A 25,792-nucleotide genomic window follows, 5' to 3' on the forward strand; every position below is an offset into this window, starting at 1 on the left:
AGAAGCCATTCAAGTTGACCCCGCATAAAACAAAAGTACTTTCCTTGAACTGCGGGAAAGCGTTCTGATTTTAAAATACCACAGTACAGACAACACGCCCTCTTGGCTCGACCACAGGGCTGCGGAAAGAGAGACAATCCATCAAATTTGTTCTAATTGAAAGTCTAATGACATTCATGTGATCATGGGTGATGAAGAGGAGCTCTGGGTGTCCAGCTACATCCTCAGAGTGCAAAACCACTTAAACAAGGGCAATATCAGGCCTCTCATCTAGCCAGCAGCAGGGACTGTCTGCTGCTGTGACCTTCTCCAGTGTTCAAAACAGAAGAATCATTGTATCTCAGATGACATTTATCTCACTTCACAAGACTATTGAGCGAGGAGACTGCCTCTGGGTCTCATTCACCGCTCAATGCTGTGAGGCATACTGTGGGCTGACTGTCATGCGCAAGGCTACGAAACAACTGTGCAAGAAAGCAGATACACATGCTGGCAAAAACTCATACATCAGCAAACATCATATACTGTAGGACAGGGCTCTTCAGCTCCAGTCCATGAGTGCCAGTGTCCTGCAAGCTTTAGTATCAATCCCAATTTAACCCACCTGTCTGTGATTTGCAAGTAAAGTAACACCTTGATTAGCTTGTTCAGGTATGTTTTGTTTAGGGTTAGTGCTAAACTCATCAGGACACTGGCCCTTCAGCACTGGAGTTAAAGAGCCATGCTGTAGGACAATCTGATACACATCACAATCTGCAGCATGGGAGGAAAACTTATTCAATATGTTTTAGTCATTTTAGTTGATAATTTGGACAAAGACAAAAAGGTAACAGTTTTCTTTTCTTTTTTTTGTAAAAAGTATTTTAATTAAAATGTATCAATTATTGTAATGAGGCATCAGTGAACATTTGAGCAATTTTGTTGACACTGTATTGATATTCTCAAAAGTATAAAAAAAAGTATTTTTTTTTATTTATTTTTTTTTTATTACATTTATACAGTTGGCAGATGCATTTAGCCAAACAACTTCCTGGGAATCAAATCCATGTCCTTGGCATTGCTAGCACCATGTCCTACTCTTTGAACAACAGGAATGCACAAGACTTTTTACTTTTAAATAATTGTTGAAAAAAAAAAAGAGAGAGAGAGAGAGATTCAGAGTAAGTCTGCAATAAGACAGAGTTTTTAAAGTATCAATAGATTTTGCAAGTGCATGCAATATTGGAATTAAAGAAAAGGCACTGAAACAATTCCAAAGAAAAGAAGAAAAAAAATACGATAAACAAAAACAGCGTAATTGGAGGCACTCAGAAAGAATATCTTCTAAACAAGTCAGATTTTCAGCTATTTTTAGTTTATACCGTTTCACCGTATTTGCTGTGCAATGTAGTGTGCTGACAGGGGTCCAAATTTCTCTCCGCTGTATTGATCATCACAGCTGAGCTCTTCTCAGCTCAACTGACTCAGAGTCAGCACTGCTAGGTGCTTTTTGGCTCTGTGATACAGGGACACTGTCAAAGCTAATTCCCAGCAGTAAAAACACAGAAAAATTGCCTATAAATAACCAAGTAACTAACTAAACACACTTAAAATTGAATTTATCAGTGCTGCACCTGACCCATTATCAACTATAAAAAACAAAGCTGTCAGAGTTTTGACTTATCTGGGACAAAGATATGCTAATGAGATGGCAGAAACTGCTTAAACGCAGATCCAAGTGTCCACTTATTTTAACTCAGTAAATGAAAAGAAAAATAAGAGAGAGAGAGAGAGAGAGAGAGAGAGAGACTATAATATACTGAAAATTCAGCAAAATATATACATGTGCTGCAATTTATAATACTGCACAGCAATGCTATTTGCGTGGGATAGAGCAATTAGGATATCCCACCCACTTGCTCCAAAAAGGCCCACACCAAGGATAAAGGTGAAATTGGATGAATCAATTAGAGGAGGTATGGGAGTTGCATGGCACCTTCAGGATAGCAAAACCTGCCTGGCTAGGAAAATGGCTGGCAGGACCAAGGTATCCACGATGATTTATTGCTTGTGGCACATAAATTACAGCACAAGCCATGAAAACGGCACCTCATACTTAAGCAAATTTATACAGAGCGCCTCTTTAACATGGAGGTCACATCGCTGAGCATTGTGGGGTAGAAAGCATGCAGGACTGTGATGGCCACAACTAAACCACCCAGAGAGGCTCTGCATAGCAGGATCTGCTTTCTATTACAAGCACGCAGACACACTCACATACATCAATACATAGAGGCCTTAATCCACAAACACACACAAGCTGGGCTTTCTTTATGATTCTGCTTCTGTCTTTATGTCTGTCTGTCTGTCTGTCTTGAAATCTTTATTCTTTCTGTTTGTCATTCATTAATTCTGCCTGTCTGTATATCTTTTTTGTCCATCTTTTGCTCAGCTCTCTTTCAGTCCTTCTGCCTACCTACAATTAATTACCACCACTATTATCAGGTGTCTAAACATGAAAACAGATTCTGAACTGCATAATAAAAGAAAATCCGCAATAGATACAATTTATGTAATCAAATTAAGATTTCAGATTAGTGGGATAAAATGAATGCACAAAACGAAAATGTGTACAGGACAAATATTTGAATGTTGTTACTGTTAAGCCACGCAGGCATATCAAAAACCAAACCCCTGGAAGACTCTACTGATAAGAAACAACAAGAAGAAGAAGAAAAAAACATTTGCATGTGCACCAGAAAAAAAACAGCTAGCCTACATATTTACAATGAAATTAGAACACCACCACTGGTATGCTTTGATATAAGTCAAGATATTAAAACCAGACAGACTCGATTTAGCCTACAATTTAAAAAAGCAATAATAAACTCAATCCAGCGAGACCCCCAATGAAAGTGATATTTTAACAAAGCTACACTGTGACTGTGATCGCAGGGGATGATAGAGGAAACAATGACTTGTTGACAGCATGAAATGATTTGCAAAACAGTCTTGGAACGACATGTCATCTCATTCAGCTAAAAAGAGGATATAGCAACGCAAGTTTGTTTCAGTCTAGGTGGCCAATTTTCAGTGTGAATGCTGCAATGCTAAATCACAGACTGTGCGAATGTTATGAGGATGACGATTTAGAGAGATGCAGCGGGCCTGGCTGTGGAAATAACTCCTTCATGCCAGAGAGGAGAAATAAAAAGCTGACGGCAACAATGGTGGTTAAAAGGTGACAACGACTGCAATTTCTGCCGTTCCTTAGCTTAGCCTAATGTACACATATTTTAAAAGGCAAAAACAGCCAAATAGTAACTGTTCCCATGAGAGTTGATGACAAGAAACTGCATATGCAACAGATTTAACGAGTGAGGCAGAATATTTAGCAGGAGAGAAAGTAGGAAAGAAGCTGGATTTATGAAACATTCTTAAGATTGCTATTTTCTTAGAAGAAAGTTTCATATTATCAAAAACTTCATAAGACAAAACTTAAAAGGATAGTTCACCTAAAAATGTACATTCTGTCATTAATTACTCCCCCTCATGTCGTTCCAAACCTGTAAGACTTCTGTTCATCTTCGGAACACGAATTAATGTTTTTTTGATTAAATCTGAGAGCTTTCTGTCCCTCCATTGACAGCAACGCAACTACCATTTTAAAGCTGCAGAAAGGTAGTAAAATCTCATTAAAGTAATCCATGTGACTTAAAGGGCTTGAAAAGACTTGATAACCCCACATAATTTGACACTTTATTTACAAAATGCGTTTCAAAGCTATATCGTAAAGCTCTAAACTTCATTAAAAATATCTTCATTTGTGTTCCGAAGATGAACGAAAGCCTTATGGGTTTAAAGGGATAGTTCACCCAAAAATGAAAATTCTGTCATCATTTACTTACCCTCAAGTTGTTCCAAACCTGTATGAGTTTCTTTGTTCTGCTGAACACAAAGGAAGATATTTGGAAGAATGTTTGTAACCAAACAGATCTCGGTCCCCATTGACTACCATAGTATATTTTTTTCCTACTATGGTAGTCAATGGGGACCGAGATCTGTTGATTACAAACATTCTTCCAAATATCTTCCTTTGTGTTCAGCAGAACAAAGAAACTCATACAGGTTTGGAACAACTTGAGGGTAAGTAAATGATGACAGAATTTTCATTTTTGGGTGAACTATCCCTTTAAGGCTAAAGTTAGCTAGCATACTACTGTTAGGCTAATGGATATTAAAATTGGCAGTTCAATTTCTGTTCTCTGAAGAACAGACACCATCCATTTGCTTATATCCACTTCCGCATGAGATCACGTGAGGTGCTCCCTCTGGCATAATAATCTTAATATCTTGTAGTGTGTGTTACGCCACGATTATCAAATCTTGTAGTATGTGCATGTTCTGAGAAAAGACAATCTGTAAAGATTCTCCTTATGAGCATGATGCAACCAGATTTCATAATATAAAATATAAAAAAACATCCTGAAGTCTGAGCCCGTCTTAAAGAATGTTTTGTGAATCTGGCCTCTGGGGCCCACTACATACTAATCTTACAAGTTAGTCACAAATTGTTTTCTTTAAGACTGTTGTTCATAACATTTTTGAGTCAGTTACATAAAAATGTAAATTGGCCTAATTTGATTTCAAAAAGTAAGATTGACTGCCCCTTGACTAAATGAGTGCGGGTCATGTATTTTTTAGTACATAGTTCAGTATTTTTATTAAATATAAATGTTATATTATTTATACTTTTAATAATGTATAATTCTGTTATTTAATAAAAGATTATGAATCAGCTAATGAACCATGAGGAATAAGACAAAACCAATGCAGACAAATGTGGCTTATGCACAGCATAGAACACAAAACAAAACATTTGCTCTGCTTCTCACTGATTGCTAATTGCTAATCTAATACTGCCAGACTAGTCCTGCCCCGTTTAAATGGCCAGAGAAAGTTGCACTCCGCCTCCATTCAGGTCTTTTGACTCTACCCCACTCTCTCTCGTGCTGAGGGTGGGTATTGTTTGGGTTTGACTAATGGCCGTGCAGCGGGGAGGGCCCGGTGTCTGCAGGAATAGAGGACACTGAGGAGGTGATTGTGCAGCAGGCCTGTTGCACTGTGGATGTGCCAAAATCAGAGAACACTGTCCTCCTTTTATAGCGTCACTCCTTAGCGTGTGACCCACTGACACCATGACAGCTGCCCCCTCCCTCGCCCCCCAAACCACCAACAACTTCGCACAGCAGGTTCAACAGCACCCTAATATAAACAAGTGCATTTTGGGAAGAAAAAAAAAAGGTGCCAGATTTGCATGACACAATATATCAATGGTTTATAGCGGATTTTACTTATGGACCCAGATATTTACAGCCCAACACAGAATAAAAACCTTAAATCAAACATTGAAATGTATTATTATCACCATGAACTGCATAAACATGACCAGCTAATTTAGCACATTTCAACAGTTTTAGGTTTTTGGCTGCCAATAATTCACTTCCTAAAACACATTGTGGTCGGCACAAACAGTGTTCGAATTGTGTCAAAGCTCTTGGGGGGTCCCCACAAAAAAAAAAAAAAAAACGTAATAATATACATATTTTCATTTATTTATTTCATATAATACTATAATTTCATTTACTTAACTTTTAGTGTTTCAGAACATGTTTTTGCAGTTGAGCATTAACTTATTATTTAATGTATTTTAATAAGATAATTAAATGTGTATTTTTCGTAGACCATCATATAGCCTACTGAGTTTCCCACAGTATTTTTGTGGATTGAGCTCGGTACCTCTGGGGGCATGCCCCCCCGGAAGAAAATTTTGTACATTTTAAAGATAAATTCATTAATCTGGTGCACTTTGAGTCCCCCGAATCTGCTGTTAAAAATAAATAATCCACCCGCCAACCTCCCGAACCTATGATATTCTCTGATTTAGATATCTGCATCTGATCATCACATTTCAATTATTCAAATTCTCAGTGTTAAGCATGATAATATGATGAAATATCACACTGTAGGCTGATTTAAAATTAAGATTTATTTAAAATAAAAGTTCTTCTTTTGTCAAAATTACATTTCCAGCCTAAACAGAGGCTTTACTCCCTTCAAACTTAAATTGTCAATGTTTCATTACATCACTGTTGGAAAACACTCTTATCAGAATAATTTTTTTAGCTTTATAAAGGGCATTTCTTTCCCTAATTTGTACTCTCTATACTCTTTCCCTACTCTCAAGGAACTGAGGTTACGTTAGTAGCCTAACCGAGTAGGCACGTTATTTCTTATTTTATTTTTTTGATATTGAAAATTGTTTTAATCAGGGCATTTGTCCGGTTGGGCAAGTAGGCTACAATTCTCTTTCACTTGTCCCTTAAAAAACACACGCACGTGTCCCGAACAACCGTTAATGTAGAAATTCTATTCAGATCAGTAAATTACCAAACAATCATAAAAGAAAGAAATATTATCTTACTGTCATCGTGAGGTTAAAATGAGGATCCACTCTGCCAGACTCTCGTGAAAGTGCTTATCTATAGCACGAAATTTATTTCTCGTACCATTTATTCGCCAAAAATAGTTTTTGCGTGCATATGATACGCACTTTATGGCATGTAATACGCACGTACTCCACACCCCTAATCCTACCCAAGGGGTTTGCAGTGTGTATCATTTACACGCAAAAAAAATATTATAAATTTTGCGTCTTTTCAGACGCAAATCTAATTTGAATTACTTTCTAATAGGAGCGGCAGCGAAATACTTTGATAAAAAAAAATATATATTAGGCCTACCTAATAAATTATGTTTCTATTATTTTAGTTTTAATGAAAAACCAAGGGACCCCCGAGGTAATTTTTTTGGGCCTTATGGGGGGTCCCTTGATGCTTATGGGGGGTCCCGGACCCCCCCAGCCCCCCCTCAATTCGAACACTGGGCACAAATCATGTTTGTCCTTGTTGTACATTATGGGTTAAATTTGTTTTGTTCATGGTTTGAACGTGGGGCATCTCACAAACACATAATCATGCTGGCAGCTGATTAAATTGGCCATTTTCTACTCAGTGACAATCAAATTTGTGCCAAAATACTGTAGATTTTGATTGGACATGGACTCGGGAGGTAAACAGCAGAAGAAGTGGGAAGTGTTTTCACCTTATTTATTTTTTTACTGTCCACCAGTTAAAATCAAACTTAACATGCCACACCATGTCAGAAATGAATCATGTCCTTAGAATAAACAGTGTGGGATGAGTTATGAGTTTAAAACTTAAGATTAAAGAGTTTTGAAAAACTGAGTATGTGTAATAATAATGGCCTTAGCAAGCACCACAAACTCTAAAGATACACAATGTGAAATGATGTGCAGCTAAACTTACATGCTTCCTAAAATCAAAAAACTGCTGTGTTGTTATTATATGGACTAAAGACAGAGCAGAAGAAATCCAGGCTCATAAGGTCACAGTGGGCATAAATTGTGAGCTATGGGAAAAGACAACGACACTTCATGGGAAAAGCCATCAAGTCTAATCACTGGATTTTTTCACGTTGCTGTAAATGTTGCTACTGCAGCAGTTCGCTTATGTTATCACTTATGTTAGCCCTGGCCCAGATGACACAACTGTGACCAACCTACACTACAAGACAGCTAGTCATGACATATTAACACATGCCTGTAATGATGCAAATATTTATTGTAAGAAAACATATGGTCAGTATGACTGTGGCGAAGTCATCCATATTTACTATACACAAAAATGCTCCATACAACCATGGATCTTGCACTTTGGTACCAAGTTGATGATATTAAAATAAAATGAAATAAAAACATAAAACAAACAAAACAAAAAAATAAGTCAAATAAAACCAAAGGTAAATAAAGTAAAATAAAAAATTAAAATAAGTAAAATGAAAGAATATATAAAGTATGAGTAGTACAGCCTCAATTGTTTTTGTTCAAGTGACAAGAAAGCCAATATGTATTAAAAAATTAGCTGATATATATACAAAATGACTGATACCATAGTGCATTGTGTAAAAGTATACAATATTTGATATTAATGCCAATAATTTTATAATAACTGATAAATTATATCAAAACAAATGGTATTTCTTAATATATTAAAATGTAACATTTTAAATGACTGCTCAACAGCATTGTTGTTTCTGCTGTGATATTAAAAAACATTTATTGTGACTACATTAGCATATTTTCACATAGAGGTGTGTACATGCGCAAATGAATGAATACACTTGACTTGTAAGAAACTGTAAGGAATACACAATCACAGTGTTTGCAACACCCACAAACGTGGATCAAACAGACACATCCCATTCCATCTCTGGTTGTGTTAATAGATCCACGTCCATTACCACACCTCGGTGTCTGGGCTACAGCTCCCACAGAGCCAATAAAAGCACGCAAACACTGCTGACTCAAAGTTCAGCCATCAATAAAAAGCTTTCTCCCTCCTGGGAAGCGTTTGGTTATTTCCTTCTGCAGCCCATTGCAAAAGTACGTCCACCGCATCTTTTCCTCTTTCATTAGCTCGCTCTCATCTGTTGTGCAATCGACTTCATTATGATAAACATGGCTGCAAATCAAAGTGTTTTTTCGTAAATTCCACAATTACGATTTACGATGTCATTTCTAAACCAGCTACAATTATCCGCGGCAAATGCCAAGCTAAAACTCGTGCCAGGATCAGAATGTGAAACGCTCCACTGATTCCGGCTGTGCAATGCTTTAAACTACAGGGGAAAAGGGGGCATAAAGACTTCAAATCCCATAACGGTAGCTCCCGAGCTCATGGTGTTTCATGTTCCGCAGGCCCCGCTAGCGCACATTCCATCAGGATCGCATCATTGGGCAACGGCCATTCTCTGGCCCGCTTTCCTCCGCACACTGCAAGCATGCACTGATATACGTGAGTTTGTGTGCTGAGCTTCACACTTTCGCTAACTTCACTCATTACTATGCACCCACCTACACATGCATGCATACAAACAAACATCTTTAGCAGTGCTTTCATCTTAAAAGACTTATCAAGAGTAAAGTCAAGCATGAGATGAAATGGAGTGTGGTTTTGTGCGTGCGTATGCGCCTTCACTGTGTCATCTGTGTGACCTTTCTAGTCAGATATGTGTGTTCCCGGTGAACGCATTTGTGCTAACACAATTACACTCGGCTAATGAACAGAGTGGTGAGATAAAGCTATCTGAATGCTAGCTTCATCCCACCAACTCAATCTCCTTTAAAGGCTACATTTGCATCTTTAATAGAAATGAAATTCCTCATTACACGTGCAAGCTGCTGGTGGCTGGTGGAGAAAGAAAGAGACCGAAAAGAGCAAAGAACAGATGTAAATCAAACTATTTACACACTCTTGCCCATAGGCTAACCGTGGTGGTCTCGTGCTAACAGATTAGAATGGCAATTGATTCCAATTCTACTTAACGATACAGGGTTTGTTAATTCCATTAACTTTTTATTGTTGAAGAAGAATTGTCCTAACTACATAATTAAATATACTAAAAACTAAAGTAACACAATATTATATTTATTAAAATGAAATACCATTATAATAAATTAATTGCAAAGGACCAATTATGTCCCTTTTCCACAAGAATGGTTCGCATTCTGGAGCCAGGTAAACTGGTGCCTGTTGCGAACTGGCCGCTTGCTTTCACAGATTTGAGGAATGAACTGTGACGTAACGCCTGACTATGACCAGTCTAAAAAAAACATTGCTCGTCTCGGATGTTCGTGCAAGAGTAACGGAGGCAAGCTAGTAAGAGTCACCGCTCGGAGGTTACATTTGGTGCCATGACCCGGATGGGAGTGAGGTAACGGAGGCAAAGCTAGTGAGAGCTGTGTGTGTAAACTTCACTCCCCTGGCCTCAAAAGATGCACTGGCGACTGAAGCTAGAGAACTGCAGTCTGTAGTGTCCTCGTTAGTGTGCCCGCCTCTCATGCCAGAGACGCCGGTCGGAGCGGGTCAAGTAGGACCTTTCTGTTTTGCTGCTCACAGTACCAGGAGTGATTCTATTGAATCAGCAGCTTGTATAAACTGCCTACACTCATCTGTACTTTTCAGAGATCAATTGAGACTGAAATTGTTGATTCACTCGCTCTCTTGCACCCTGGGTCTCTCTTGCGCACATAGCTTTATATTTCTCCATCCCCCGCTTCATTCGAAACTAGCAAGTTTTTAAGGGCCAAAGTTGAAATAATCTTTCTAGCCTGGAAGCCCCTTTTCTTCAGTGGAAATGCGCAGAACGGTTCGAGGACGGACTTTAATGTGTACGATGCGATTTGTACGGAAAAGTGGAGCGTAAAGCTCTTGTAAAAAATTGCAGACTAATGTGCTAAAACATAAAATAGATACAAATTGCCAAGAGTGTGTTTTAGATATGTTGTCTATTTCTTATCAATGAGCGCACGTTCAATTCAGAAAGCTCATAACTCATTTATAGCAATTTGGTTTGCCATGACACTGTAGATTCAGTAGCAGAAAACTCTGTCAGAGTATTTAAGTACAGTTCAAAAACAGCTCTGAATGTCATGAAAATCAGAGTCAAAACCAAACCTACTACAGCTATGAAAGAGCACCGCAAAGATTAAGCAGTGTGAAAGATGTCCCTTAGAGCTTATTATAGATCTTCCACATGAGAGAGAGTCTGTGGTTTATAATGCTTATAAATTTGGCCTGGAGAACGAGAAACTTGATCCTAAGTCAGCAATTAGGGCACCTTGTCCCAGGAGTGTCTGAGCCCTACAAAGGAGTTGATCAGTCAGAGTGTGACAATTATGATGAATAGCCTCAGTACGCCAGCTGTCCGACTGCTCCTTTGGCCATTAATATTACTCGCGGCTCTACTGCAGCAAAAAGCCACCGAAGCTTTCGCTCACCCCTTTCTAGCTCTTTCAATTCAGGAATGTGTTGCCATGACAGTGACCGATGGCTCGGCAGCAGACGGGGAGCCCGCTCATCCCAGCCAAGGGTTGAGGTTGGTGTGAGAACGTGTCAGGGCCCCGCGGGCGAAGGATCAGAGACCGATCCACTGGAAAACTGGAAGCGTCTGTAGATGTGGTACTGATTAGTGGCGGGTGCGGGGGAGAGCTGCAGGTATTTCAGCTATGCTCTGCGTTTACCACAGGGGAATCCGGCTAGCGAGACCTACGAGCAAAATTGGGCTGTATGGGAGCGAGGAAAAGCAGAGATGTCAAATGTGTGATTTTTAAAGTGTGAGACCTTCCTTTCCTTTTAGCGTGAGCTGTAATTGCAAACACGTTTAGCCCTCGCGGTGCTACAGAACGCGCTTAAGACAACAAGGCCTGCCAAAGGGGTGTCTGTTCGTGGAAGGTTCCCCGTTTTGAGCCGACAGGCTGATGAGGCTCAAAAAGGGATGCCTTACGTATATCTATGGTTTGATCAGGAAGTCGGGAAGAAAAACACCTATAGTGTCAAGGTTTACTTTTCATGACTAGGCGAAACAAAATTTGGTCAAACAAAAACAACTTACTTCTGGAATCACTTAAAGCAGTTATGTGGATATGTGAAGGTCAGGATCTTCTACAAATTAAACAAACAAAGAAGACTTTGCCAAAGCTTCAGTTACGATTATCAAATTCACTAACAATGGCTTCAAGAAATTCATTTTAGGATGAATCGAAACTGTTGTATCATTCCCCATTTAAAAGCATAGGAGAGCAAAGCATCTGCAGAAGCATAAAAGCATAAAAGCAAAGTCCTATGCCCAAGGGCGTAGATTTGGTTTGAACATTGGGGGGGTTGAAGTTTGGGTCTGCATATTTTTCATGTGATCATGGTATAAATATTGGGGGGGTTGTAATGCATAGATTTAAATATTGGGGGGGGGGGGGTTATCTCCCCCCCAACCCCGCCACAAATTACGCCCCTGCCTATGCCAGATGATTAAGTGAAAAATGAATAAAAGAATAAATGACTCTCTATACAGTGCAACCACAAATGACCATGAACAAACAAAATATCAGCTACAGCACATCTGTGTGCAAGAGCAAACGCTGACGTTCATTACGCATGAGTCACGGCTCTTATCAGTAAATCACTCCACATAATGAGTTCATAATATTCTTTTATAATAATGAGGGTTTAATGTAGAGGAACATTTTTATAATTTATTTAAAAACAACAAATCAGGGTTCCCAGCCTTTTTTGTCAAACCACTAATATTTGCATGAAGTAGTGTACCACCCAAAAATTCCACGTAATATACAGATTATGATTAAATAAACTATGATAGTATTTTCATATAATTATTTAATAAATAGATTTAATCATTTAATAAATGATTATAAATTGAATAAATGATCACATTAAAATGATTTCAAATATTTAATGTAATATTAAATAAAATGTCAAATTTAATTTTAAATTGTAATTTAATATTTAATGTATTACATTATATTTAAACCATTATATTTATAAATATTAGATTTTAAATATCAAAATAAAAATACAATTAAATTAACAATTTTAATAATTTTTGCTTTAATTTGTAATAAAAAAAATCATTTTAATTCAGCATTTTTCAGCAAAAAAATTATAAAAATGGATCCTCTTGACTAGATTTAGAGTCCACAGGGTGTTAACACTGTCAGTTTGTTTGAGTGTTTATTAGAGAGCTCTAGTGTATTTTCCCCTGAGGAGAGTTTGGACACTACCCCAGTCTGGTGGCTTATATAGCAGAACAAGGGCCAGGCCATTGTTTCGTCGCTGTTTGCATTTCCCCCACCGCCAGTGCGACTGGCTCATCTGGACACGATTGAGAACTCCACAGGAAACGGGAAAGAATGGCACTGGAGTCTATAAAACTTTAAGAACTGTCTAAGGATGGCCAGTCTGCAAACACACGTGCACAAACACACACACACGTGTGCCTGGCAAACAAACCTGTCCTGAAGTCAATCAAATGAGTAAACAGGAGAGTGCTATCATTGAGGTAACACACACTGATATCAGTGGCAGACGACTGCTGAGCGGACCTTATGTTAAAACGCTTGCACACAAACTTACATCCGGTTTAATGCCAGCGGCACAGCCGAGGGTCGCCCGGCTCTGCTGATGGTCATTAAGGCACTGCACTGCCATCACTCACAGGGTCACAGGAGCATGAGAATCGGGCTGGAAACAGCTATGTAGCAAGAGGCTAAAACAGACTAGTCTTATCTAAGCCAAGAGTGTGAAAGGGACAGTATCGTCGGCCGCTGTAAATACCAAACTCAAGAGGATCACACTCTCAATTATACAGCGACCCGGTGGCAGCCACAAAAGCAAGCCTGACGAAGACCGCTGCCGGATTTTTATCGTCACACACACAAAAATACATCTGCCTAGGACGAGGAAGTAAAGCTAGCTATTAACCTACTCTTCCTTCCTCTTGCCCTTCAATAAACAGCGCCGCATATGTCCTTTCAGACTCTTGTGTGTTAAAATTCAAACCCACATTCGTTTTTTGCACATAAGAAATGAAGGTTTGGGATAGAAGCACATTTATAAGCAAAGAAATGGAGAAATATCTATATTGCATCGGGCCGCTCGCCAGCTCTTAGCACAACTCATTCTTCTCGCGATCATCTGGAGCGTTCTGCCGAGCCTTTATACCAAACAGCATCTGCTGCATCTCACAAAAGCCCTCATCCACTGAGAGATTTCGAGTCCTAACAGCTGCGGATGGGAAGAAAGATGTGCTTATGTCTCTGTCCTTCTGAATATTAAAAACAGAGGTGTTTCAGTTTAAGCCTATAGAAAGGGCATGGTCACATTGACTTCACCTCATTCTGTAGTCAAATACATGTGGGAAGGGTGTGGAAAACTAAACAAAGGAATAAAGAGTAGGGCTTGTATCAATATTATTACTGTTCATACTTAGGGTTAGGGTTTTTTAGTTTAGTTTAATGTTGTATAATTTGTGCTACAAATGGCATGAATTATACCTCAAAAGCTAGCCTATTACTAGTAATCAGAGTACAGTTTAACCTGGCAGACAAAAAAAAAAATCCATGGCAAAAAAATAAATAATAATAATAATAATCATAATCATAATCATAATACAATAGACTTACAATGAAAGACCCAAGCCATATCTAGGGATCAGAATTTCACAAAGACCTGAAGTCAGGCCTGTAATCAACTACCTAGCAACCACCCAGAACACCCTAGCAACTGCATTGCAAGGTCCTGGCATACTCCAAGAAAACACTAGCATCCTACTGGTGAGTTTTGCAAAGGCAAGCAAGCAACAACAACATAAATCTAGCTCAAGAACAGCAGTACAATTGCACACTCTTTTGGGCTTTTTTCCTACGTTTTACTGACAAGAGAGAGCACACGTGAATTGACAGAAGAAAGAGAGAGGGAAAACAAGACAACGAACACAGACGAGATTCAAACCAACACCTTTCACAAGAGGACCGCCACTTGAGTATTCTTCAACTTTACAAATGGGTAACAAGTAAATACCAGGATTTTATAAAGCATTTATGTTTAAAGGAAACTGTGTTTTTAGATGCTATGTACAGTATGCTATAACTACGTTTGCCCCATTTTGTAAAAAAAAAAAAACACGTTTGACAGCTAACTTAACTTTTTTTTAAATCATCTGAAGGGACAGTTCACTCAAAAATTAAATAGGTTTCATCCTTTACACCCTCCTTTCAAGTTGTTCCACCTGTATGAATTTCTTTCTTCTGCTGAACACAAAAGAAGATATTTTGAATAATGTCTGTAACCAAAGAGCTGATGGGCCCCATTGTCTTCCATAATATTTTTTTCATACAAGTCATTGGGGCAACTGTCTGAAGAAAACTTTGGGAAAAATTTGAAATGACACACTGTACAATATTCTTGTATTCATGTTTTAAAAGACAATAGAACTAAACTGATAAAATGCCAGATGCTTGATTTGATTTACGTGCTATTAAAATCTGGGGACATACTAAGGAAAGCTTTTTCCATATCTCCCACATAACTGCATGATGAAATTAAGACACATTGAAAAATATTTTTTTAAAAATATTTTTTTTCTTCAACATGAAATATCAGATTCTTAATCTTTTAATATCTTATTCATGAAGCAACAGCCAAAAAAAAAAAAAAAAACCACATTGCACATTTAAAAAGTGGAAATTACATATAGCATAGAAGAACCCACTTCTACTGAGCACCATATTGTGCATTCATCATGTGTTCACAGTCTCACTAAAGACACAGTTGAGTGCTTTATGGTGCCTAATCAGTCTAGAGACAAGTATTTTCTCTTTTTTCCAGCTAAAATCTGAATTTACTGGCAATAGGCTGTCAGAAAAGTTGGATCCATTCAAAAGCTCCTTTGGGAAGCAACAAGAGGTGGCTAAGAAAACATCTTACAAACAGTGAATAGCACACCGCTCTAAACACACGTTAAATGCAGGTTGTCAGGAGAGGTGTAAAGGCGCACACCCCAACACCCCTGTGGCTGAATGCCTACTAGTCATTCCATCAGAGTGACACTTTCAAATACGCACACTCACACACATGATGTCACCTTCTCCCTCGCACATTCAAATAGACACACACCTTCCATAAGCACCATAACACATTATCTCTCTCCTAACAGAGTCTCAAAGGAGATTTACCAGTGCATCCCGCACACAAGACACTCACACTGACCCACTAAGGCACGATGACACGCGTACAGTCCGTCCCCCACGACACCTCCGGGCTCTGCAGTGAAGCATGTCAAGAGAATTCCATCTGGGGAGAGGAATTTGACCTCCGACCTCTGTTTATGACCCATCAAAGGGAAGCCTGCTCATTGGTCTGGCAGAGTAATCATTTCCAGATCGGGCCACTCAAAGAGAGTGTGTTCGAGAGGGAGAGAGAGAGAGGAGATTTTCCAGGGAGACAGAATGCCTGCAGCCGGCTATGTTAAAGGAATCAGGCTGCTGATGTTCAACAGAGCTCTACAGAGAGGCCCATGTTCAGAATGCAACTTAACCAACCTCTCAGAGAGAAAAGATTAAGGAAGAAAGAAAGAAAGAAAGAAAGAAAGAAAGAAAGAAAGAAAGAAAGAAAGAAAGAAAGAAAGAAAGAAAGAAAGAAAGAAAGAAAGAAAGAAAGAAAGAAAGAAAGAAAGAAGACGAGGATGCGAAAAAAGTGCATAGTTTTTAAACACTTATTATACGAGCCATCATGTTTTGCATTTATATAGAGCTGTCATGTCACTGTAATACTTATGAGCTCTGACACATCACTGTCTTGATAACTTTGGGTATGGAAAATCTTTGAAGTGACTACATGCAATTCCGATATGACTGCAAAACATCTGACCTATATTGGATTTAGAACCACATATGGAAGTGGCACAAATCGGAATTGAAAAGATCAGATTCCATGCATTTATGCTGTTCACACTTCATGAGAAAAACAGATCTGAGTCACATGTGAGCAACAAAAAAAAAAATCAGATCTGACATACTGAAGTTGTGTTCACACTGACAGCAATGGGCAGTAATAAAGCAACCGAAAGTCATTCATTTTCTGTACGATTTTGACCAACCACTGGCGAAGTTGAGCTGAGTTTGTCAGTTTATGCAAATGAGCAGGGACATAATCTGCCATCTGGAGTGCAGATAAGCTTAAATGTAAAAACATCTACTGGCAATTGACTTTGCAACACTAACCATTGTAAACAGACCTTGAGAGAGTAACAAAAATGGCTGTCAAATACTAATATGGGAATACATTCTATTTCATTTCAAACTCATCTCATTTTCCCTTGCATCCATGAGGAGTTTTTAAAGTTCACTCATTTGGAGCTGTTGTTGGCATAATCACCTTCTTAAAAAGAAGCAGTCCGTTCCTTGACTTGCTCGCTCTCAAACTGCTGGAAAATCATGATTAGCTGTTAGAATTAGAAACATGATTAATGATTTCTGCTTCCCGAGCTGCTCCTCTGTCAGAAAGCATCATTATGGAATGAGAAGTTTAGTGGGCTCCCAAGAAGTCTGCAGTGACAAGGAGGTCCCCCGTCAAAGACCCCCCGTGAGGTTAGAGGTCAAGGGGCAGCACGGATTAGGGCGACACGTCACCTCGCCTTTGGGATTTCAATTAACCCTTTCACAGTCCTCTGTTACTCTGGCAACGGATAAGCTTGACACGACAGATCCAATGCACTGGTTTCTCTCACCCGGATTAGACCTAATCCTGAATGAAAACCAACTCACAAAGCGGGCTCCAAATCAAACCCAAAACCAGCCAAGCAAAGATCACCAGCAGCCAAAATTACAAACCAAAGGTCCCGATCTATAATGCCAGAATGAACCACAAGCGAAAACAGTTGAGATTATGAGGTCAACTATCTGAATCCATTCTGGCAGTATTAAAGGTTGAACATTACCCAGAGAGATCAATACACGCCGTCTTTTAATGAGATATTAATTAAGAGGCGACTGAACACCAGGACCTTGACTTAACAAGCTCAACGCTCTTATTAAAACCAATTCAATATCATGAAATATTACATCTATCAATCTATCAAGAGCTAGCTTTATCCATTTATTGATTTGCTGAAACAACTCCACGGAGCACTGTATTATAAACTACACCGTATCCTGCACATACTATCCAGTTTCTAACACATTGAAAATGCACCTATATGGCTACTGTTGACCTCTTGAAAGGACTTTTAGAGCATCTGTGGTCCTAGGAGAGGGACGTCCCCTTGGGTCCCATCACTTTTAGTCTTACTTACATGGCCAGTCTAGAGATCGTGCATTATTTAACTGGCTTTCAGTACACAAACCACAACTGCCTGAGGAAGTGCTTCAGCGGCAGTATCCAAGGAAAGACGACGGCCAAATGAAATGAACCAGACAGTAAATAGTCTATTATTGAGTTCACACTGCTTATACCATAAGGAGGCATCACAAAGAGCAAACCTGCTCAGACCACAATGAACAGAAAGGTGGGAAACGGATTTGGCACACACAGCCCAAATTTACTTATATACACATGCAAACCGTGGCTATTCTTATTACTAACTTCACATTGCCTACAGCGAAGATTTCAGAGTCACTTTCATCAGAAGGGGTAAATAAACCAAACCAGACCTGAAGGGATACGTTGTGAGGGACGCCTTTGAATAAAGTAAAAAGAAATTTGGCTCCAAGATGCTGCCAGTCTGTGACTTCCATTATAAGAGCCCTAAAGCCCTTCTCGATACAAAACAGGCAAGCGAAAAGGAAAAACACAACGGCACCAGTTAATAATACCCTTAACAGCTGGTTTGGCATCAGTGAAACCTACCCTATGCTTAACATAATACATTGTGAGTGTCGTAAAAATGCTGTCTAGGATCAGTTGTAAGGGCCATAGAAAACTCCACAGAGGGTGATGGTAAAGCTGTAGTCTGCAAGCAGATGGCAGATAGCATTGATCGGATTCAAGCCCCGATAAGGCTGAGGGATAGATGCGCTGTCCTGGAAACTACAAAGGAGAGGTGAGTGGAAAGGTCCCCCCCCCCCACCCTGTCCCAAAAGAGAAATCCACACCACTGACTGGTATTGACGTACATTAACGGTCCCAGACGTTGTAATTTAAATCTAACAGCATGTATCACTAATAAAGCTAACTGATGTAATGTTCAATATGCATAAGGGGTCAGGGGCCAACCCAAGATGGGTGAGGGCTGCAAAAGCTCATTCGAGGGCCCTTGACACTTTCATTCTCAATGGTATGTGGCCTGACAATGATGTCAAAGGTCACACTTGGTATTTCAAGCGCTAGTCGAATAGCTGGACTCCAGGAAGTGGTCAAGACACAGCTGGTTAGTTCGACAGTGGAAAATAGTCAGTCCCAAATGCATACGGATTGTGCTCTCTCCATCACAAACACATGACTTATCTATTCCTAGAATATGGTGCCATGTTATACCATTGAATTATAAACTGCTGAATCATGTTTTCTGGAATGAGATACTCCTGGTCATGGTCAAGCTTCATTGGTCACCCCAGGAAAGCTTCTAATCTCACTAACGGCCTCATACTTTGACAGCAAAACAAGAAATACAGCAGCTCAAAACAAAGGTAGGGATGGAATTTTTTCCCCTCCTAAACCAGTTGTTAGTTCTTTTATTTTGATTGGCGGTTGAAAAAAAAAAGAGGGCTGGAAAAACACAAGAAGAATGAGAGCTCATCATTGCTGTCCTGCCATCATGAGTGGCACTGATCCTACACTGAGGTTCCCAGCTGAGACCTCCAGTCTGTTGAGGGAGCGGGAAAAGCTGCATCTCCTCTGGACGACGGCCATGACAAACAAAACATGGCCTGACCCTTCAATCTCCAAACACTGCTCAAGCCAAAAAACTATTTATACACACACAATAACTCAGAAAAGGGAAATAATAATGAATTTGATGCAACAGCGCTCTTTGCATTACTAAAATACAACAGAGTAGGCTGCTAATAAGACTGATCAAATATAAAATGGTAGCCTAATCTCTATTCCTGTCATATTCCTATGGCATGAAGTATCTAAATATCACACGCTTTCTCAGAGGGATAACCATCTGTCAGCCTTTGGCATACACTTATATAAACGTACATACTAGAAGAAAAGTGAAGGGAGAAACAATTTTATTATCTCTTCCTCTGATCTGATACAGTCGGCTTCAAAACACTTCAGGCCTGACTGCCTTTATTGTGTTAGTTTGACGTCTCCACAGATTTGAGGTGCAGAAAGAGCTGATAATGGATTGGAAGAGTAAATTAAATAACTTGTGTTTTATGATAAACTCAATCAAAAAGATATCATTGTCTGTCCTAGAAGTGATACTGAAGGAAACTAAAAAGACAAGTTAGTAGCTAATGAGAATCTAAGAGCCCTCTATTCAAGAAAAGGAAAAATGAAACCGAAAAAATGGCAGCTAATGCTTATAAATATGAAGGAGAGATGCTTGTGGGCAAAATGATTAATGTATTATTTAATCAATGTATGGGTGGTTGAGGCTAGTTGTCACAAAGATTCAAACGTAAAGAGTTTTGTATTTGCTTTTAAAAAACCTACTTCAAAACCAATAAAAATATATATTAATCGTCTCCTCCAAAGTACAATTCCAATATTTTTTTTTCTAAAACTGTTGGGTAAACACAATTGGGGCACATCAACAGCACATTTTCTATACATCCATAAGACTAACACATTTGCACACACAGAAATTGACTATCCAAAATAAAACTACCCTAGGTAATATTCAATATAATAAAAAGTGTGACAACTAGCCTCGGTCACTATAAATGCAATTGCAGCTCGTGACTCTGTAATTGTGACGTAGTACTGTAACGCTGCAGACGTTATTTAGTGTGGGGAAAGGCGCCAAAACTGTCTCTGTCTGCACGCAGCGCCTGATGTCATGTAGAGTGGGCACAGAGGTTTAATGCAGCCCACAACCCACTCCAAAACCGGTAGAGAGACTCGGGAGGAGGCTGGCACTGACAAGCTCGAAGGTGAGGATGTCAGGGATATTTAAAACATCCGTCAATCACGGCAAAGGCCGAGTGCGCGGAACATAACGACTCATAGCGATATTAATTCTGACATGGCGCACTTCGTTTCTCACAGTGTCACAGAGGCGAACCGCTTTGACATAAAGTTGGACATTTTACGCCTATAACGTTGAGATTGATGCTCTAACATCACTTCATTACACAAACTTCATCAAACTACCACTCTTACTAGTGGATTGTTCTTAGTGAATCAAAAACAAAACGTGACCAATGTAGTCAATTGTCCAAAAAACTCATGCTTTTTAAATCAAATACGCACGTTTTGTTGTACAGATCTTATTCAGTAGGCTAGCTAATATTAATGAATACTAGCTATAGCCTAAGTGTTACATCTTAACACATTTATGTTCGCTTTAGCACATCTTTGTTCGCTTAGCTATTTAATAGGCTGAATAAGGCTACACCATATATAGTGGAATATATGGAATTTCCATCATTACTAATAAACCATGTCATACTCTGCGCTACTTCAAGAATGGAACTGGAATGGCATCACTGAATTGTGCCCAAAAGGTAGCCTAAGAGTTGCCACTCTCAATAAACACGGAATATGAGTTTATATAAAACACGTAACTTTTGGACAGTCTGCTTATTTCCCCACAATAAAATCTTTCAGCCCGGTTACGAGTGCTATAATGCTGACTGAGACATTTAAGTCTTGAGTTTAAACGACCAAATTTCAATAGGCTAAATGTGTAATGATTATTTACCGAGCTTTCCATACAACACCTTTACTTTCAAAATAAACTCTTATCAGTCATATGAAAAACCAAAGCCATATCGAACACTGGAAGGACGCAGAGCAAGATCAAAACATTGACAAATACGTAATATTTCGGCTCACTTACTGCAAGAAAACACGTACTAGTCTATTTTTCTCTTAAACTCATTAATAACAGCATCATGTTATAATAAAAAGGAATAGATCATATCATTCATTCACAACATAAACATAAAAAACACCAACCTTCGACTGTCAAACAGTTGCCCGCCAAGCAAAAAAATAATACAGTCTAGCTATAATGTCTGCTCCACAAAATAGGTAATTTAACCGTAATAAAAGCCATCTGATAGACCTTTATGAAGGCTATGCTGATAGGCTACATGCGTGAAATTACAATTAGAAAATTGTCTAATCTTAGATTTCTGCCTTTCTCATGCAGCCTAACAGTTGTAACCTACATCCAGTGTTCCCGAATCCCCAGCTGAATCAGTCTTGGTGATTTTACAGACAGCCAACCCACATACTGTCACATTGATACTGACAATCCAATAACCAAATAACTGAACAATTAAGAGGCGTAGGGCAGAGCCTGGTTTATTCAAACATATAAAACATCCCTCGCTATGCAGTTAATATTATCCCTAAAAGTGTGATATGCAGTGGTAAACTGCGCTATCCAACAAATGCATCGTTCACATTCTGCATATTCTCAGAGAACGCCCCTGTACCCAAATAACCTGCTTACTTGTTTCAGTAAAGCAATTAAACCACAGGGAATCTGACCAAGTTAGTCCTCCACTACTGCTGTTCAATGCAAATATCAGCTTGTTTTATGCGTCAGTTAATAGACACTGAGGTGTCAAACCGCATATAAAATGTCCACATCGCACTCCTCGGCTGTTCCGACGCAATCAAGTATCGATACATTCACAGGGAACGCCGAAGAAAACAGCGCGCGACACGCATCTGATCTCAAAAAACTGCATTTCCCCCCCAAACAAACTGCATTGAAAAGTCTCGCCTCTGCGTAAAGAACCTAGGTTACTTACTTGTGCTCTTGATACCTTGGTTTATTATCCTCGCCATGCGTAAAATCTCAAACTTGAGTACATTTTCTCGGCAGCAGTGTGTAAAGCTCCGCGTGCACTTTCCGAGTGTGAAGTCTCAGCACGGCATGAATGAGGAGGAATGCAGTCCGCGCGCCTTGATCGAGACGCAGCCTCGTTTTGAGTCTCAGGGAACGCGCTGCCAGATACATATATCTCGCGTCACGGCCAGGCGGCGACATTGAGCGCGCTGGAGCCTATATTGGCGAAACCTACAGTCTGTAGTCTTGAACACCAGTCCGTTGCACCACCTGTCGATGTATCTAGGCACATTTATTACAGTCACAGAGACGATGGTTTGTTTGTCTTTTGTGTATGCCAGCCAAGCATACAATAGTAGAAGATATGAATAAAACAGCATTAGAGGAGTATTGTAATACAGGGTGAATTGTGACACCAGTTAAACCAATTTGAAATGAGCTAAAATAGTTAAATATTCCCTGTATATTTATCTTATTTATTTGTAATAAATGATTAAAATAAATGGAGGCTAGCATAATTATTATTTTGAACAAGCATACGTTTCAACAGTTTTTTTATTTATTTTTTGACCACATTTACAAAATAGACATTCATTAGTGCTTTATTTCTAATTTGTTGCAGACAAATATATGAATATTTTATTTTATGAAAGGTATAGGAATTACAAGCTGTACCTTGAAAAAAATGTTACAGCACTCCCAGTCTACCCAATATTTTTAGATGTCTACCCATGTATTTTCAGAGAGACATGTGCTTGCAATAGAAAGGGACATTTTACAGTGCAGACCGACATAAAATACAGAATATAGAAGAATAAATATAGAAAATGTGCTTTCAAACAGAAAACAATTGTCTGAATTTTGAAAATACTCAATTGCAAACTTTGCTGCTTTAACCTTGATCACTAATAGGGATCTATCATTGAGATTCAAGGATGTAATCGCATCATACATTTGCATCGCTTAATCATGCTCAGTGTGAAAGGCCCTTAAGACATAATAAACAATCATTAAAAACAATACTTAGACATATACTTATATAGTATTATAAATCCTTAGATTACAATGAGATTAGGTTCTTGTCTGACCAGTGGTAGACAAAGACCATCTCATGATGGAATGTATTTGAACACCCGCTGAGCTTTACAATCCCATTGTCACGTTGGTTGAAGCAGAGGAGGAAGCAGGAGCCATGTGCAGCAGTCCTTTATTAAATAAACTCAAAACTTCACAAATACAGACTCAGACTCAAGAACAAGACTCAGGAACGGAACAACCAACATAATACAACATTAAAGGGTTAGTCCACCCAAAAATGAAAATTCTGTCAGTAATTACTCACCCTCATGTTGTTCCAACCATGTAAGTCTTTCGTTCATCTTCGGAACACAAATTAAGATATTTTTGATGAAATCTGAGTGCTTTCTGACTCCTCCAAGGCTTTCAGAGGGACCCAAACTCGCCGGCCCAGAATAGTTATTAAAATCATCGTTAAAATAGTCTGTGACTACAGTGGCTCTACATTAAGTTTATCATGCGACGACAAAACTTTTTGTGCGGAAAAACAACAAAAATAACGACTTTATCCAACTATTAGTGTTCTTCAATGTGGGCCTCTGACGAGAGTTCACGGGAGCGCCAGGACGCATGCGCGAGAACTGAGATTACGCCGTTCTTCTTCTACTACTACTTGTTACTGGCAGTTTATTTGTGCCCACGCGCCACGCCCTCCCAGGAATCTATAACGTTACCTACTTTCAGTTTTAAAAATTCATCATAACCGTGCGCGCGTGATCTGCTTGCACTGCAGTCGTCGAGATGGATGCTGAGGAGTTGAAGAAAAGAATAGCTAGTGGAGATTGTAAAGTTGTCGATAATACGTCATCAAAAGTCAAGTCCAGTGTGTGGGAGAAATTTGGAGTTATCTGAAGAAAACAAAGGCTTTGCTGCATGCATTTTCGTGTTGGATTATAGCCGCAAATGTGGAACTTCATCGCCGAGGAAGCGCGCAGATAACTGTGGTAACAAAGCAAGCAGTTCTGTCGAACAGTATTTTTCAAATTTAACACTAAGTATGTGTGGTGTGCAAGGCGTGTTTGAACCCAAAATTGTCTGATGTAGGGTAGACGAAACTGCGTGGCAGATATAGTGTTGTAGCCGCGTCTGTTAGGTTACTCAGTTTTGTGGTAACGTTAGCCGTGTTCTTCATGTACCGGCCTTTCGACAGCTTCAGCTGAAGTTGTCCTTGTGTTAATTGTGGTTATAACTTCTGTATGACCTGGCAATAATTGTAATTGTGTCTATAATGTGATTGGCTAAGATGATTTTATTTCGGGTGTGGGTCGGGTGTCGGTTCTATTTTAAGCGGGTCGGGTGCGGATTTTAATTAGTGCTGTTGACGGAAAACGGGTCGGATGCCGTTTGAAGCACTGCGGGTACAGGCGGGTGCGGATTTACAAAATCGGACCTGTGCAGGACTCTGGTCCCGACATCATCGAGACCTAAATCACAATAAGTGTCGAATTCAATAGCTTACATACAGTGCGCGTCTTCCTCTGCTTATAAACAGACAGTTTTGCGCTTCTGGCAATGTCGGGACGTCATCTTGTACAGTAGATGGCGGTAATACTCCCAAGGAGTGAGCAGCCAGTAACAAGTAGTAGAAGAAGAAGAACGCCGTAATCTCAGTTCTCTCGCATGCGTCCTGGCGCTCCCGTGAACTCTCGTCAGAGGCCCACATTGAAGAACACTAATAGTTGGATAAAGTCGTTATTTTTGTTGTTTTTCCACACAAAAAGTTTTGTCGTCACATGATAAACAATGTAGAGCCACTGTAGTCACTTGGACTATTTTAACGATGTTTTTAATAACTATTCTGGGCCGGCGAGTTTGGGTCCCTCTGAAAGCCTATGGAGGAGTCAGAAAGCACTCAGATTTCATCAAAAATATCTTAATTTGTGTTCCGAAGATGAACGAAAGACTTACATGGTTGGAACAACATGAGGGTGAGTAATTACTGACAGAATTTTCATTTATGGGTGAACTAACCCTTTAAGAACTGACAAAGACTGAACTAGACACAGGGCTTAAATACACAAACAAACCGGAGGGCTAAATAGATAAGGCGAGACACACCTGAACAGAACTAACTAATCAATATGTAACCATAGAAACAAACAGGCAGGGGTGGAGGAAGACTAAACTGAACTAATAAACAGATAACAAGACACCGACAAAAACTGAAATCAAAACAGACTGCCAATGCTACACCCATCATCCTACTGCACACATACCCTTCCTCACAAAGAAACCAAAGCTTCTCTGATAAACACTGTGGATTTATGATCAAACTTGCACACACACTGACAAATTCAGAGCTAGACAGAAGACAGCACCTGAATGC

At 39.3% G+C, this 25,792-nt stretch overlaps 1 protein-coding gene across 2 annotated transcripts in view; it reads right to left on the bottom strand.

Annotated features, from left to right (window-relative positions):
* plxna1a (plexin A1a) overlaps positions 1-22,505 on the bottom strand; it is a 201,384-nt gene extending 178,879 nt beyond the window's left edge. For both annotated transcript variants that reach the window (XM_084428130.1, XM_084428129.1), the window contains exon 1: positions 22,352-22,505. The gene's annotated coding sequence lies outside the window, so the exon portion shown is untranslated. The remainder of the gene's footprint in view (positions 1-22,351) is intronic.
* Positions 22,506-25,792: the final 3,287 nt, after the last annotated feature.

The sequence above is a fragment of the Rutilus rutilus genome (assembly GCF_951802725.1).
Source record: "Rutilus rutilus genome assembly, chromosome: 13".
Lineage (NCBI taxonomy): Eukaryota > Metazoa > Chordata > Actinopteri > Cypriniformes > Leuciscidae > Rutilus > Rutilus rutilus.